The sequence below is a fragment of the Vitis riparia genome, chromosome 11, assembly GCF_004353265.1.
Source record: "Vitis riparia cultivar Riparia Gloire de Montpellier isolate 1030 chromosome 11, EGFV_Vit.rip_1.0, whole genome shotgun sequence".
Lineage (NCBI taxonomy): Eukaryota > Viridiplantae > Streptophyta > Magnoliopsida > Vitales > Vitaceae > Vitis > Vitis riparia.
The window spans coordinates 1,201,807-1,213,248 of record NC_048441.1 but is presented as its reverse complement, the minus strand read 5'-3'; positions in this window follow the sequence as shown (position 1 = coordinate 1,213,248).

Sequence of the window (11,442 nt, the reverse complement as noted above, 5' to 3'; positions counted from 1 at the left end):
TAAAAATATCGTTTTCTTCTTGGGTACCTTAATCCCATAGTTTTTCAAGATCAATTTTCAAAGAGTCCCGTAGTTTCCTTCTCGGGTATCTTAATCCCATATTTTTTTCTTTCATGCTTGAGGGTGTGCTATTTTTTTCATAGTGTATTTAACGGTGTGCCAAATCTTAGTGCACTTAAAAGGTGTGCAACTTCAATATACAAAATTTTTAATTCCTATTAAAATAAAGAGAAAATGAATATAAAATAAAAAAAATTTATAAAAATATACAAAATTTTTAATTCCTATTAAAATAAAGAGAAAATGAATATAAAATAAAAAAAAATTATAAAAAATAAATTTTATTTTATTTTATAATTTAATCAAGTCAAATGTTAGAACCATGATCAAGTTTTTATTTTATATAAATAAAAAAATTAAACATTTTAACCAAGTAAAAAGTTAGAAGTACAATCAAGGTAGAGTTAATCATAAGCAAAAAGTTAAAACCATGATATTGATTTTAATTTTTACATGAAATTTTAAAATTTTAAAAAATTATAAATAATAAAATAATATAACAAATATATTTTTATTGAATTTATATATGATAAGATTTATCAAATCAATAAATATTTTATTTAGCATGAATATATAAAATCTTATATTCTAAATTTCTAAATTTATTCATTATGTATTTATTTTTATTAATTATTTATTATATATTATTATTTTATTTTAAAGTGCCCATAAATAATTAATAAATATGAAAAAATGAAAGACTCAAAAAAAATGAAATTATAAATATTTCATGAGAAAATGTGTAACTAGCATATTAATATTTTTTTTTTAAAAAAAAAGGTCAAAATTGCCGTCCCATTTTAGGTAAAATGGAGAAAGAAGGGGAAAAAAGGGGAAAATAATGTGACATATTGATTTGCCACATGTTAAACTTAAATTTTTTTTACAAAGATTAAGTCGAAGGAAAGAATGATTGGATGGCAATCTTAGACTTTTAATCATTATTACTATTGGAGTGTATGCTTTTAATTTTTTTTTTCATAAACACATGTGTTTTGAAAATTAAAAGTAAAAGTTCTTACAAAGTTTATTTTTGGAGAAATTATGTAAAGTGCACCGTTTGGAAAATATAGATGGATTAAGAATCTAAAAAAAAGGTTTTATAACAAATATATTGTGGGGAAAATAATATCAAAATCATGCACTAGAAAAATAACTTGTATATGTTTCCAAAACTACTCTCCAAATAGTTGAAGGGAGACTATCACTTATACAAGATAAGCTAGCATACATATTTGATTGGACCTCATGTATGCAACTCAGAGATCACTCATCACCACTTCAACCTCTACATTAAATATGTCATTGAAGATAGTAACATTGTTTCTATCTAAAAGTAATAATGTTATTGTAGATAGCAGGATCTACTAACCTATTTATCATTAATCACTAATTTAACTTCTATATCATAATACATTGATATTCAAGAAGAAAAAAAACTAATATATTTTTATTGAATATGTAAAAATACACATTTTTTTAATTAAAAATTTAAACCATTAATTTTTTTTAATATATAATGTTTTTAAAAAGTATATGTGTATTTTTTTTATATTATTTTTTTTGCTTTTATTTTGAAGAAAACAAAAATTATATTATTTTTTTGCTTTTTGTTTTTATTTTGAAAAAATATATATAAATGTGGATAGTGTTTAAAATCAATATTATTTAAAATATTAGTATTTATTTATTAGATTATTAATTATTATAGGTAAATATATTTTTATATTAAAAACTAATTTATTTTAATGCATTAATTATATATTATGTTAAAATAAAAATTTAATAAAAAATGAAAAAAAATAAATGAATTGTACTTTTAAAAAATAAATTTTACTTTTTAAATTAATTAGATTTTTAAAAATAGTAAAATAAAATTATTTTAAAAAAATCAAAATTTAAAAGTGGTTTACACGCATAAAGAGAAGTGGAAAAAAAAAAAAAAAAAAAAAAGGAAAGGAAGGAGGGTAGGTGGCAGTGATGGATAATTTTGGAAGTATGCATTAAATTATGATTGAAAGATTTTTTTCTCCCAAAATCTACTTTCCATTAAACTTACTTTTTTAGTTTCTAAATTCTTCCATATTTTCCAAATAATGTATCTTCACACAAATCCCTTTTGTTTTTCTCTCTATAAATCCTTGAAAAGAGAAATCATATATGAAACAATAGAATAATTCTTCTCTCCCTTCTCTCTCATCTCTTTGTATCGACAACTCTTCAATGTAGACAAAATGTTAGACGTGTTGTGCATCTTTTACTTATCGTTGTGTCTTTATCTTGATTATGGACTTAAAACTAAGCAAGGAGGATTACAAAGAAGGAACATCACCAAAACTGCCGCATTTGAAGTGAATTCTCGATTTTGTGTGGAGTGGATTGCTGTTAGGGGTGGGTTTATTAAAGTATGGAAATTTTCTCTACATATTCGATGGTGAGTACCTTAGTAACCACCCCTATTATCGCTTACAGGCCTATAGCAATAAACCCTTCATTAGTGGGGCTGGGATACCTGAGGAAAACCCAACCTGCCTTGTGTTTAGGTTTTAGGTTTGATTTCACTGACGACCACTCGGAGCCCGTCCTACTCTGTTCCATGTTGGATCCAAAGATTTATCCGGTTTTTGAGGAAATTGAGGGCCAAATATATGTTCTTTCGAAGATGCCCTTGTCTTTTATCTTGCCTATGTTTGAAGTTTGGAATCCCATGACTCAGGATTGGCGTGCCCTTCCAAACCCCCATCTTTTTTCCATTGGCTGGGGTATTATATCCCATTATGTTTGTGGCAAGGATATTGTTTGTGTCGTGCAACCTTTTTTTCTTTACTGTTTCAATACCGTTTTTGAGATATGGGAGGGCTAAGCAGATTTATCAGCTAGTGAAGACATATGATCGGGAGATTTGATATACAATATGAGGATGTTCATGTTGGATCGCGTGGAGAAGATCATGGTTTGTGGGCTGTCATGGATGGGCTTGAGGGTAAGAATGGCTATTTTCCCATAAAGTTTGACTTTGTCAAAACTCGATCGCATCTTCTTGGCTTTCTACAAGTGCATGTTGCAATCCTAATTGACACAAGTGAGTAGGGGAAGTTTATGAGTGGGTTGATACCATATGTAGATAGCAAAAGCAATGAAGGTTTCCTTCGCTATCTTTGTTTTTCAAGTAGAAAAACTTGAATCAGAGAAAGTGCCTGTCACGACCCAAATTCTGGGCAACCCAAAATTTGGCCTATGACCCCAGGTTAAAGGTTTGACCTTAAGGGTTTCTCCTATTCCACACTGGCAGTCAACCAAAACACCCTGAATTTTTTTTTTAAAAAATATTTTTTCTACACATACATCACAATAGAGTTCTCACCAACTAATAATATCCCAAACACTACTCAAAAGTAACAAGATATATTAATTATCATTACAGTCAAAAAATAAAAGTTCATAGTTAAACAACTTAAACAAATTAGAGTCTCACTACAAATCCATAGTTCACAGTTTATTAAAACAAGTCTCAATACCACAAACACAATAAAAATGACACGCTACACTAGGCCGCTCCAGGAGCGTCTTGAAGTTCTCCCTACCCCACTTGTGGATCATTAGGAGTGATATCTGCATCTAAAAAGATGTAAAAGGAAAGGGGTGAACATTCCACATTGCTCAGTAGAGTGCCTAACACCCAAGGGATAATAAGGATTATTAAGTTCCAAAGAATACAAAAGAAACATTTCAACAACATTGATCAAACCACATAAATTAATCTCTATAATTATACACAATTCCACAATATTCAACAATTAAATGAAATGCATATGAATGTATGACACACAATCATACAATGGACTGTCATTCTCGAGCTTTCATCGAAGGATACACGTCCACACCCAAATACACTCCCCATTCGAAGTATTCTCGGAATAAACTTTTGGGTCTTTCATCCTAGGGATCTCTCTCCTTTCTTAATTCGCCTCACACAGGTTTTTACTTTTCATCACTATTTCATTTTTTTCCTTTCTTTTTCCATTTCATACACTTTTCACAATTTTTATTATTTCTTCACACAACCATGATGCAAACGAATGCCACAATTCCAAAATTTCCCAATAATTTCAACAATTTCAACAATTCCAAAATTCCCAATAATCCAATAAAATAAATTTTCCACATTAAAATTTTTGAAAATATCCCAACAAATTTTCAAAAATTCACATATCAATAAACTTGAAATTATACCATAATTTCGGAAATTTTCAACAATTCTAATAATTTCTAATATTAAAAAATAATTAATTTTCCATAATAAAATTATCGAAAATATTCCAAAAATTCTCAAAAATTCACATATTAATAAATTTGAAATTATACCATAATTTCGGAAATTTTCAACAATTCCAATAATTTTTAACAACCCAAAACAATTATTTAACAACAAAAAAGAAATTCCAGAAATTACAAAAATTCCAAATCATCCACAAAAATTCCTACAACACCAATATTACTTACTTAACTCATAATGACAAGATTTACAATTTTTTTCCAAGAAAAAGTGTATTTAATTAAAGTTTTAGGGTTAGATTTCTCTACCACATATCTAAGAATTTGACCGTTAAAATCATGATCAGCCATCGTAGAATCGTTCTTCTCGTCGAGTAGAACACCTTCTCAAAATTTGAGCCAAAACGAACATCGTTTGGTGGTCCAAATGGCCGGCCAAAGTTCCGGCGAGATGGGTTTCTCCATAGTCTATCGGGGCTCTTTCTCTCTCTCTCCCGTTCTGCCACTTTTTAATAGCTTTTCCTTATTTATTTATTTCATTTAACCACCAGCCCACTGTCCACGACCCAATATCCAAAGGCCCCATTGAATCCTTTTTATTTCGTTTATTATATTTATCCCATTTGTTTTTGTTTTATTTCCATTTTTTTATAACACAAATTAATTTATTAAAAACCAACCCAAAAATTTAATTTTCTCAATTTTATTAATAAGCAAATTTAATTTAATTTTTACTTAATTAATTCTATTTAATTTTAATTATTTCACTTTTCATTTTCGTTTTCGGAAATTTTCAATTTCTAAAATCCTAAGAAAATTTCTACCATAAGGTTGACGTGACATAAAATTTTCAACTCGCCTAACTGACCAACACAATAAATCCAATTTCACCAATCCAAAATTAACACGTGTTCTCCAATCACTTTTCTTTTTCACTTTTCAACCACCACTCAAAGGAAGACTTTTCAAACTAGAATTTCCAACGTGGCCTAAAATACGAGGTCATTCATTTTATCCCCTAAAAGAAATTTCATCTCGAAATTTAAACGAGCTTACCTTAGAAATCGTCGAAGAGTTGCGGATAGTGTCATCTCATTTCTTCCTCAAGTTCCCAAGTGGCTTCTTGTATCCCATGGTGTTGCCACCACACTTTGACTACGGGAATCACCTTGTTCCTGAACCTATGCTCTCCAACTTTCAGAATTTGTAAAGGTTCCTCCACATAAGAAGTATCTTCACTAATCTGAACATCTTGCAAGTCCACTACCCAAGTTGGATCTAGAGTACATTTCCTTAGCATCGACACATGGAAAACATCATGCACAAGGGACAACTTTGAGGCAAGATTAACTTGTATGCCACTGGGCCAACTCTCTTATCAAAATGGTCCCATAAATCCAGGGGCTAACTTCCCCTTTTTCCCAAATCGAAATATGCCTCTTTGAGGGGACACTTTTACAAACACCCAATCCCCTTCCTCAAACTCCAATGACCTTCTCCTTCGGTCTGCATAGTTTTTCTGTCTATCTTGGGCAATCTTAAGCTTTTCCTTGATAAGTTGTATCTTTCCTATAGTCTCTTGGACAATCTCAGGTCCCAACAAACGACTCTCACCCATCTCTATCCAACACAAGGGTGATCTACAAGGTCTCCCATAGAGTGCTTCATAAGATGCCATGCCAATACTAGATTGGTAACTGTTGTTATAAGCAAACTTTGCCAAAGGTAAGTAATCTGCCCAATTTCCTCCAAAATCCAAAACACAAGCCCTTTACATGTCTTCTAAGATATGAATTACTTTTTCTGATTGACCATCTGTCTGAGGGTGAAAAACGGTGCTAAAATTCAATTAGGTGCCTAAAGCCCTTTATAAACTCTGCCAAAACTGAGAAGTAAACTTAGGGTCCATGTCAAACACTATAGACAAAGGCATCCCATGCAATCTCATAATCTCCTGTATATACAACTTAGCCAAAGAGTTCATGGACTCAGTAGTCTTCATGGCTAGAAAATGAGATGACTTAGCAAGACGGTCCATAATCACCCAAACTCCATTTGTCTTGCTTTTAGTTCTTGGCAACCCTATCACAAAGTCCATAGTGATATGATCTCATTTCCACTTAGGTATAGGTAAAGGTTGCAACAATCCTACAGGTCTCTAGTGTTCAGCTTTCACTTGCTGACAAGTTTGACATGTGGCTACAAACTGAGCAATATCTCTCTTCATCCCATTCTACCAAAATTGTCTCTTTAAGTCTTGATACATCTTGGTATTCCTAGGGTGGATGGTATACTTTGCCCTATGAGCATCTGCTAGAAGTTCATTCCTCAACTCCACATCTCTTGGCACACACAACCTTTCTTTAAATCTCACACTCCCATCTACATGTATAAACCAATTTTCATCTACTTCACTTTCTACCAACCGGGTTTTAACTTTTTCTAAAAACTCATCATGGACTTGGGCCTCCATTATTCTTTGGATAAACATTGGTCTAGCCGATATACTATACAAGCATGGACCATGTCCTTCCCAACCAAGACATAGCTAAAAATCCTCAATAACTGCATGCATCTCAAACTCTCTCAACCTCAAGCTAGACAACTGGCCATAGCTCTTCCTACTCAAGGCATTTGCTACCACATTCGCCTTTCCAGGATGGTAATGAAGAGCAAAATCATAATCTTCCAATGTCTCCATCCATCTCTTCTGCCTAGAGTTCAGATCATTTTGAGTGAAAATGTATTTCAAACTCTTGTGATCAGAGTACACTTCAAACTTCTCTCCATACAAATAGTGTTTCCAAGTCTTTAAGGTAAACACCACTACTGCAAGCTCCAAATCACGTGTTGGATAATTTCGCTCATGTTGCTTTAATTGTCTTGAGGCATAAGCCACCACCTTGCCTTGCTGCATTAGCACACACCCTAGCCCCACTATAGAAGCATCACAATAAACCGCAAACAACTCTCCACTAATAAGAGCAGTTAACATTGGGGCAATGGTCAATTTCCTCATCAACTCTTGAAAAGCATTCTCACACTTCTCATTCCATTCAAACTTCACTCATTTTCTAGTCAACTAAGTCATTGGTGCTGCAATCTTAGAAAAGTCTTCCACAAACCTCCTATAATATCTAGTCAACCCTAAGAAACTTCTAACCTCAAATACATTAGTAAGCCTTCGCTACTTCTGCACAGCTTCCACATTGGAATGGTCCACTACTATTCTTGCCTCAGAAACCACATGACCTAAGAAATTCACTTCAGTAAGCCAAAACTCACTTTTGTTCAACTTCCCATTCAACTAATGCCTTCTTAAAGTTCTAAGGGTGGTCACCAAATGCTACTTAGGCTCCTCCAAACTCCTTGAGTAAATCAAGATGTCATCCACAAAGACAATCACAAACTAATCCAAGTAAGCACGAAATATTCTGTTCATTAAATCCATGAAAGCAGTGGGGACATTAGTTAACCCAAAAGACATGACTAAGAATTCATAATGTTCATATCTTGTTCTAAAAGCGGTTTTAGGAACATCTTCTTCCTTAACCCTCAATTGATGATACCCAGTTCTCAAGTCAATCTTACTAAAATACTTCGCACCCTTCAATTGATCAAACAAGTCATCTATCCTTGGAAGAGGATACTTATTCTTCATAGTAACTCTATTCAACTTTCTATAGTCAATACACAACCTCAAGGTGCCATCCTTCTTCTTCACAAACAACATTGGGGCTTCCTATGGCGATGTACTCAGACGAATAAAACCCTTACTCAGTAATTCCTCCAATTGAGTTTTCAACTCCTTCAACTCAAGATGCGCCATCCTATAGGGGGATATTGAAATAGGATCCGTTCTTGGGTAGACTTCAATAGAGAAATCAAACTCTCTATGTGGTGGTAAACTTGGTAACTCATCTGGGAATACATCTTGGAACTTTCTCACCACTGGAATTTTTGTAATGTCCTTCTAGGCTTTCTCCTTACTACGAAGGCAAGTTAGGAAATTTATTAATCCCTTCCTCAACACGTACTAATAATACAGATCGGACTGCGATAAAGACAAACTAACACACTTCCCTCCAACAAAGCAAACCTCAAATCCATCTGGCAAACAAAATATAATCCTACAGCGATGATAATCAATAAGTGCTCTATACACCGTCAACCAATCCATTCCTAAGATAACATCATACCCAGTCATATCCAAAATCCTCAAGTCCACATTAAGTGTTATATCTGCCAAGGTAATAACGCACCCCTTGCATATTCTATCAACTCTAGAATTCGTACCCATAGGGGACTCGATAAGTAACATATTTTCTACCATTTCCGTTTTCAACCCCAATGCATTAACACAAGATGCATAAATGAAAGAATGAGTTGCACTAGTATCAAACAAAACACGCACCCAAGTACTATGTACCAAAATCATACCTTCCACCAAAAAGGTGTTCTCCTATGGCTCTGTTGGGGTTAAGGCAAAAACTCTTCCTACTGCCTGTCTACCCATACCTTTAGCATTCAACCCCTGAGAAGAACGAGTTTGACTACTCATAGTTGCTGTCCTGGCTCCTTGCGCTGCTATGGGTAAATGTGGCGTCTGGTAGTAAGGCAACTGAAACTGAGGGGGCTGGAAAGGCACTACCGACTGCTGTTGAGAACTTCCCTGGGACTGAGGTCAAGCTTGCTGTGCACCTCGCAATGGGCAAGCCCTCCATAAGTGGTATCCCGCTCCACAACCATAACATACTCTTGCAGTAGCCACCCTCTGAGTACTTTGCTCACCTCCTATATAGAACGAGGAATGCCCATCAGATTGCTGAGTCCTTTGCCTTTGCTGCTGGCCTTGGGATCTCTTCTGGGAACTTTCCCTCATTCTTTGTTTCCATTTTCTGTCCCCCTTTTGCTCTTGAATTTGGTTGGTTTCCTCAATTTCTTGCTCCACCAACAAAGCCCTCTCAACCAACTCAGAATAATCTCTTATTGCCAGTGAGACTAATCTATTCCTAATAGCAGGTCTTAACCCCTGCAGGAACCTCCTAGGCTTTTCTCCTTTCTCACTGATCATCCCCAAAGCGAATTCAGACAACTCTGAAAAGCGTGACTCATACTCCAGCACCGACATGGTTCCTTAGATGAGGTGCTCAAACTCCATCATTTTGGCATGCTTAGCCACCTTTCCAAAATACTTACCTAGGAAGATTCTCTTAAATTCCTCCTAAGTCATAACCTCAGTGTCATACACTATTTTCATTGATTCCCACCAGAAATCAACTTTATTAACAAACATGTATGCTACCAGACCTACCCTTCTTTCCTCAGGTATGTCCCGCCCCACCAGAATTCTTCTCATCCTCCTCAACCAATGCTCAGTTGCTTCCGCCCTGGGCTCTCCATTAAAATATGGAGGTTGCATCACTATGAATCTCTTCATCGTCTCCATCTGACTCATTACTGGCCTCTCAGTGCGGCTCCTCTTATGTGAGTGGTCTGAATCCTCATGGTCCTGGGTACCTCTTGATCTCCTGGAACCCTGGCCTCTCATCAACTGGACAATCTCTCTCAACTCCCTTCTTACTTCTCAGAGTTCTTCTCTTATCGACTCTAACTCCTCATTTCTCTCAGATCTTCCTCTTCTGGTCCTTCCTGTCATTTCAAATTTAATAGGCCCTAATTCAACCACATTACCAAGGTGAGCAAAATAAATTCACATGTACCCATTTAGCAACTTCAACAACTATTAAAACTTTCACTTTTATACAATCACAATACATAATTCAATTAAAATGGTTTCAAGCCTCCCACACCTCCATGGTTGATTTCTAAGCCCACAGGCATCCTTAAAAAAATAGGTATTTTTTAAGATTGACTGGACCCCACTTGGCCTTATTAGGGTTTAAGTATTCATTTGTGGAACCTCTGAAATGGGTTTGAGACATTCCCCCAATTTTTTAAGCCCACATACATCCTTAAAAAAAAAAGTACGTTCTCAAGAAAAATATGCACATCTTAAGAAAAATATGTACATTTTTTTTAAGGTCATTACACATTCGCTTCAAATATCTATGGTATATGGCTTATTTGTTGGATCCACTTGTGCTATTTGAAAAGTCTCCATCTCTATACACTATAATATGTAAACCACATGTGCTATTGAGTATGATGGAAATGATGGAGGTAGAATTCTACATACACAAGGAGATCGATGTTCGACATTGATAACTTTTGTCATGTTTATAATACTGTAATAGTTTATTAAATCTCTTGTTCATACATATAAGTTTATATAAAATATTCATTCAAATTAGTGATGCTATGATATTCACCCGTTCCTTTGATAATTCAAACAAATAAGAATGATCACATGAAGTATGAAATAATAATAGACTAAGTAACTTTGGTCAAACAAGAACCAAATGCAAATAAAAAATAAGTTAAAATGAAATTAGGAAAATCATGTTTCCACACATCAATAATAATAATAATAATAAAAGCATTTAAGAACTCCTACTTTCACCTTTCATGTCAAACACACAATGGAAAAAAATATTCTTTCAACATGTACTTGAATAGTAATCAAAATGTGAGTTCCATAATCATGTACACTTTTTAAAGGCCAATTGAGACCCCATTCAACCTTATTAGGGTTTAAGTATTTAGTTGTGGAACATCAAGAAAGGATTTGATGCCTTCTTCCACTTTCATGGTCAATTTCTAAGCTCATGTACATCCTTAAGAAATATATATACATTAAAAAAAAAATACATATATTTTGTTAAGGAAGATTAGGACCCCACTCGGCCTTATAGGTCTTAGTATTCATTAGTGGAACCCTGGGAAAGGGTTTGAGGCCTTCCCCCTACATCCATGGTTGATTTCTAACTCATGTACATTTTTAAGAAAAATTTGTACATTCTTAAGAAAAATATGTACATTATTTTAAAGTTGACTAAGACCCTATAGACCTTATTAGGATTTTATTATTCATTTTTAGAACCTTAGGAATGGATTTGAGGTCTTCCCTCACCCCCATTGTCAATTTCTAAACATTCTTAAAAAAAAAAACATACATTATTAAGAAAAATACTTACATTTTTTTTA